Here is a 7528-nt window from a genome sequence, read left to right on the forward strand (position 1 = left end):
CTTTTTATGAATACAGGGAATAACTTTATTATTCTTTAGTTGTATTGAGCTAGCCCTAAATTGAACAGATACACATAAAATCCCTGCAAATGCATTCCATGCAAATCAGCATTTGCATTTGCAGATACTTTCAGTGCCCTGAAACGGGTATTGTTTAACCCGCTTCATTTCATCACAGTAAGTAGGCTATGTTTAGCTGATAGTTCATTTATGGAAACTTCTGTTGCTCTGTCTTCATTCCCTTAAGCACCTTTTTATTATTCTTAGTCACTATATTATCCCCACTGAAAAATGAGACAAAGTATTCATTTTCTATTTCAATCATACCTAGATTGTAGTTAATCTCCATTTCATTCCTGGTATTCTATGTTTCCTTACTTCTTACTTCTGTGCTCCCTTTTACTAATGTATCTGAAGAACCATCTCATATTTGGTTTAATTGTGCAAGCCAACTCATCTAAATTCTTGGCCATGCTCATATTTTTATATCACTCCTGAGAAGATTCATTATGAACTAGGAAAGGGTGTGGAGTGTGATACTGAGAAGACTGACATATTTCTATCCATTATTTCCTTCAGTGCTCCCCAGAAAAGAGAATTGTGCCTTGATGCATAATTAAACTAACTTCAACAAGAATTGTGGAGTATTGGCCACAATAAATAAAGAATTTACTAAATATTTAGGTGTGTTCATGCTGATAGGACCTCATCTTTCCCAGGTGACAAATTTGCAGGAACCAGTCAAAGATGTTTCTTAATTGCTAGAGCTTGTCTTAAAGAGTTCACGGAGGGCTGGGAAGTTCCCAGAGAAGTATGACAGGCTAAATCTAGTGTTTGTCTTTGGCAGAATTTTACACCAGACAGATTAAGTTTTAACAAAGGTACAAGGACAAATTATTAAACAATTAAACTGCAGATACTTGGAAGAAAAACAAACAAATAAAACACTAGTCAACCTTGGTTTGTCACAAACAAATCATGTCACACTATTTAACTTCCTACCCTGATGTGGCAGCTGGCCAGAAGGATGAAGGTGAAGCAGTAAGTGTGTTGTACCTTGACTTTGATAAAGGATTTTGACACCAACACTGGATTCTCACAATGTCTTAGATCATATTCTTGTAAGTAAACTATTTTCTAAATCCAAATTTTTGCAAAATAGAAGGTCATACTGGGGGAAGAGTTGTCTCATACCTATTTTATTATTACATTCCTTGGGCTTCTACTGCTGGCTGTTGTTGCAGAGAGGCTACGTACTGCTTTGGTCTGAGCCGGCATAACTGTGATCCCGATCTTCCGTATGGTCTAAGGTGCTCACTATTATCAGAGTGCAGAGCTGATCGAAGGCATTCTCTTGGTAAATAGTTTTGAATTATTTACTCTTCAGGACTTCACAAAAGGGATCCCACAGAAGTCTGACCCAGGTGCAATTCTATTCAGAGGTTTTAATGTCTTGGAAGATAGAATAGAGAGTGTACTTATAAAATGTGCACAACTCAATGTATAGCCTTGGAGAGAGGACAGAGGCTGGAGAAGGGGAAGAGAGAGTCTTTTGGAGAAAAGAATCAGAATTCAGAATACCATGGCAAATGGGAAAGATTGTGTGGAATATTCACTACGGGCAAAAGCAACACAGTACACTTAATGACAATTAATCTAACGCACACATGCAGGATAAGGAATGTCTGGACAAGAAGCTGCCCAGCAGAAAAGGATCTAAGAACACCAAAGATGGAGAATATGGGGAAAGAAACAAAGCCAAGAGTCTTAAGAAAGTGTAAATGATGCAGAAAGGGGTGAAGGAATTGGGTGTATTTACTCCAGATAATACACACAGGACAAGGAGAGCCAGGCAGGACAGCAATCTGCCAGGATTTCCTGAAAAGTTTTGCCCATGCGGCAGTTCCCTGTCCCCATGAGTCAGGCAGCCCCCACTGCACTTTTTCTGCCCTAACTGTAGAGTTAAAACAGACAATCCCCTGCTACACTTTTCACCCCTCCATGCCTATGATTCTTGTGTCATCTGCTCAGTTTGTCTGACTGGATTATTCCTATAAATAAAGATTACAAATATAAATGTGTGTGCATCAGGCTCTTCATCATTAAGTCCTTTGATTAAAGAACTTCTCTCCCCCCCCCCCCCCCCCCCCCTCCTTGCTGTATGGAGGCACAGCTCCACATCCAATAGACAGGGACAAGAGCAGCTCAGAGGAAGCTCAGAGCAGTGATTTCCCACCTTTCCCCCCCCCCCCCCCGCCCTTTCCAGCACTGGAAGATCTAACAGCATTCACAATCAACAGCAATTGCTTCTGAACTGGAATTTAAGCTATGTTTATTTCTTTTAGTGATGGAAGAAGAAGGTTAAAAGCACCATCAACAGAAGCATAGTTGCAACATTTTTTAAAAAAAGAAAGAGGAACAGGCCAAAACATATGTGAAAAAACATAAGAAAACACTGTGTGCTGTTCACTTTTATAAACTCTGCAGCCTCAACTATGGTTGTTACTTTTGTATTCAAAGAACTGACTTACTGAGGGTAGTTTAAATATTCTGATTTAATTCTCAAAATAAGAAAAATGTAATTATTTTAAAGTAAGCAACGTTTTTGCTATTTATTCTAATTCACTTTCTTTCTGTTATCTTCTTTCTAAGAAGACAAGCTGTAAAAAGACTAACCCACAAGAATTATTTACATACTTTTCACACAATCTGTGAATAGACAGGTTTAATGCTTCTGAAAAGAAGTCACTGTAATACAATGCAAATTATTAATTTATGAATGTGGGCACAATTGCTAATACATGCTTACCGCAGCTGTGATTTTCTACTCTACTTGAATTTAATGCTTTTATTATCCTGCCTATGTGCTGAGTCTTGGCGTATGTATGCAGATGTGTGCCATGAATCCTTTGAAAATTTTAGGATTAAAGATAGCTAATCTTCCAGAACCTTCTGTGGGAAGGAATGTGGAAGGGAGAGAAGCACAGCTATAGGTTCTCTTTTTTTATGTTATCTTTAAAAAAGATGAAATCACAGCATAATGTGTATCAATAGGCAGTTAAGCTTACATAGTGTTATTTATCATTGTTAAGTCTTCATTATGTATGTTCCTCTGCCCACAAAGGGCTGTACAGAAAATAGAGGGCACAGTTTTATAGGGATCTATTTATTAGATTGGAATTTACAAAGCAGCTTTTAAAACCTGCAGGTAGAACACACCTTTTCCAAAATGTCCTGGAGGAAAGAAGTACTCTGAAAACTGTGCAGATTATTTCAAAGGAGGAGGGACAACAGCTTTTTTTTGGTGAATAAATAATTAGAAATGGAAACTTTTTGCAAAACAGTTTGTCACTAGAAAATACCATCTGCCCCAATTTTGGTGAGAGGTTTTATAAGACCATGCAGTTTCAATAGCTATGTTAAGAGCAGGTTTTCAGATTCAGGGTATATGTTTTAGTCAAACTGAAATAGCCCTTCCTTAAATAGATAGTTCTTCCCTGGTTTGGGGCACTGGCCTGGAACATAGAATAATCTCCACTTCTGCCTAATTCAGGCCATGGGCATGTATCCAAGTCTCCCAAATGTCTGGGGAAACTGTCATATCTTTAAGCGGGAACGTGGATGGAACCGTAAAATGAATCTTATATAAACTACTAGCACAAAAGCCTAAAAGTGTAATGGACAACTCTTGGTTTCACATGAGAGTTATTTTCAGCATGCAGAGAAACTCATTTGGCTTTAATGCATGTAGCAAAAGTATAGCAGTTATCCCACTTAGCACTAAATAATGCCCCTGTTATGAATAGAGACAATAAAGCAGTTTCATTTCAGTCATCTACACATATTCTTTTTCCTGTAATTGTAGCATCAAGTAGAAATAAAGCTTAAAGAACAAACATAAACATTTTAAAATGTCCTGAAATATTTTAGAAGAAATGACAGCTGCTCATCTAATAATTTAGCAGTATTGTATATGAACTTCTGAAAATCAAATGAAATTAAAAAAAAAAAAAATTATTACTTTGATGACCTAACTGTAAAATTTTTACTTTCTATGTTTCATTCAGATTTTTCTATGATTAAGATAAAATTTGTGTCACAAAAAGAGATAAGCTAGCATACTGGTGTTATATGGTTACAGGAAACATACCATACTTAATTGATTAAAAACTAATATTTTCAACAGATTTTTTTTTAAATGCATTCCAATCCAAGATTACATCTCTTGCATGAAAGTTCCAATCCTCAAAATGTTTCTTTAACAGACCTTTATCCAAAAGATCTAATGGCACCCATCTTCTTACAGGACATTACAACGTAATGGATAATTCATTTACATTTCTGCTAATAAAAAAAAAATCTCAATTCTAAATGGAAGAGACAAACAACTAAAATCTAAATAGTATTTTTTTCACTGTTTCTGTCATAGCTTCCACTGAGTGCCAACTTAGTGATAACCAGTATTCATGTAAAGCAAACTGCAGTTTTCCAGCCAAATAATTAAGAAAATTTACTATGAAAATGCAAAGCCAAGGCCATATTTTGTCCTGTGATATGCACTCCAGATCTGAAAAATTCTTACTCCATTAGAAAAGTTATTACCATTGTGCCAAGATAAATAAGAGCTCTGATAAATGTTTCAAAATGCGAGCTTCATTTGTCGCTCATCCAAATACTGCTGAACAACAGAGCAAAAAAGTTTTAGGATAGACTCTTAAATCCAGAAAAAAGATACAACTGAAATATATTTAAGACTCTAAAAGGCTACAGAGGAACAATGTGGATACCTATATAACAGCACAGTTACCAATCAGCAAAGAAAGCAGGTGCTGTGTGATTATAACCAAAGACAATAGAAAACTTAGATTTAAAAACATAAAAGAGTAATCTTTGCTTTTGTAACCCAAAGGGATCCAATGAAGCCTTTCCAGATGGAATTAAACAAAATCTTGGATTTAAGACTCAGAGATATCACAATGCAAATAGCAGGCTCTGTCCTTATAAAGAACATCTGTTGTGAAGTTGTTTACATTCCTACCAAAATGGAAAAGAATATAGTTAATTCTCCATTGCAGCCAGGCATGTTAGGGGGAGTACAAAGTTACTTCTTGGCGTTTTTCAACACATTATAAAGACAAATATCTTTTTACTAACTCACAATTTTGCCACCTGAAAAAACAAATAGGGATTTGGGGTACAGAGAAATGTTCTGTATTCGCTTGCATATAATTGCCAGGGATTTATTTCTACATTTTCCCATATTTTATACTTTATTATATGGATTTCTATATATAGAAAATATATATATTTTCTCCCTGTTACAAGGAGGAAAGGGAGTGTCCATTCATGAGCCCTTGCTGAGCAGTCTACTAGAAATGGAGAGCTTCCAGCCTGTGGGTTAGTGGTTTGCTCTCACTCTTCCAGAGATAATAACTAGACTGTGTTAAACCTGAGTTCCTAAGGAAATTAGAGATAGGTTGTAAATTATAGTTATTACTGCATTTTAATATTCCTCTTCCCTGCTGTCCCACTCTAGGTTTTCAGAAGTAGTTGAGTTCTTTTTTTTTCTTTTTTCTTTTCTTTTTATTACTAGGAACTCAAATATATTAAAGCAGAGACTACCAAGTTCTGCTGTTCCTGTGCTCCCCCCCATCCCACCCAGCCTGGGCAGCAGACAGGCAATGAAAGAGGCAGAACATCTCCATTCTCCCCTGCAGTGCAATGGGTGGCCAGTGGGAGGGGGAGAACAACCACACAAAATGTTCTTGATTTGCATTAAACCCACTTTATTACATGTTACCACTTTACACTGCTTGCTCATTTTAACAATGACATTTTAAATAGTAGAGCTAAAGCTTTGATTTTAAAAGACACATTGTGAAATTAATTTTGAATAAGTCTGTTATTTCTTCTGCTTACTTATGCCAAATAATGACTGGTTTTCGCTATTTGTGGTCTCTTTCCATCAACATTGCTGTTCAATGCTGCGTTCCAAGGGGTTAGTGCTCTTTCTTCATTTTATTTATAGATATATACACACGCATATATATGCTATGTCCCAGTAAAGGATAGCTCAGACATCAGCACTGAACACAAAATGACAGCTGTGAATTTATGCCACAGAATAATTTGGCTTTATTCCTTCATGTAGGGTAGAAAAAGGTTAGTGCAAGAATAGATAGCAAATACGAAGACCACCAAGAGCAAAGGAAGACCAAGGAGTTGTAGTTTGGGAAGAAGGTTTGCTATAAATATAACATTTCAAAAGTAAACAGTGTAGTCTGTATATGGAAAAAATAATGCTAACAGTGCTTTAGAACAAAAGTCGAAATCTATTTGTAACTATAATCCTATAATTTCTAACTTTTACTATATATTTTTACGGTGAAGACCATATTGCATCATCTAGTCTTTACCCTGCCACTTCTTTACCTTTGCCTCTTTCATTTTTTGTCTTTCAGAAAAACAATTTTTTAAACAAATTAAGCGTATATGATTTAGAAATAAATCACACTAGTAAATATTTTTATAGTGACTTGAAATTACAATGAAATCTTTCTTTTCTTCTTCCTACACAAACTAGAGAATAAACTTGTAGAAGAAACTTTACTATTAGCGCAGCAGCCTGATTACAAAGGGCAATTACTAATTTTGAAGTACACTAGAAAGACATGACCTGATTACAGTACAGTGATTAAGATACAGATATAGATTAAGATTAGGATGTACTGATATGACCAACAGAATAAAATAAAGTCACCTTTCTAACAGCTAGTGATTTAAAAAAGATCTTATACTTTGTAAAAGTTGGAGGCGAACAAAGGTAATTCAAATTTTACTTTTACTCTGAAACATTTAGGTTCATACCATTTCCATGGGAGCCAGGCAAATACACACCTTTGAAGTAATGGCCTTGCACTTGTGTATTTTTCACATGCATGGTTCACTTTATACAATCTTGAGTTATTATTGTGAGTTATTTACCGTATAAAAATCAACCACATGGCAAATAGCTGCAGGAGTCAAAAACTATAAAGCTTAATGTCCCACTTAGAATTTTTCAGTCTCTGACAAAATCTTTTACAGAACTGTTAATCGCAATGAATGGTCATTCTCAGACAGTGAGAAGTGTAGTTAGAGCCAGACTCTTCATTCAAGGGAGAGCAGTTCCTTTGCCATAATTAGAGGCACTGAAACACCCTCCACAAAACACAGTCGTTTCTTTAATAAGTGACACTGAACACTATCCCAGCCTACAGCAGCTTTCTCAGTTTGAAACACAAAAGCAGTCAAGTCTCAAAACCTTCAAAGAAAGCTTTTCATTTTATTTTCTCCTTGATCCACTGATAGAGCAGTTCATTTTCTTGAATTTTGTAAAATGACTTTTTCACTCATCAGACCTGTGTAACAAATCACTGTCTCAATCACCAAATGTTCCCGTTTGACTCATCCGCTTTTCCTTTGGCCTTTGGGTAGGAAGCTTCACTTCTGAAACATTTTCTAAATTCACTTTTGTGAACTCTTCTCC

Source organism: Charadrius vociferus, unplaced genomic scaffold, assembly GCF_000708025.1.
Source record: "Charadrius vociferus isolate BGI_N301 unplaced genomic scaffold, ASM70802v2 scaffold282, whole genome shotgun sequence".
In the NCBI taxonomy this organism is placed as follows: domain Eukaryota; kingdom Metazoa; phylum Chordata; class Aves; order Charadriiformes; family Charadriidae; genus Charadrius; species Charadrius vociferus.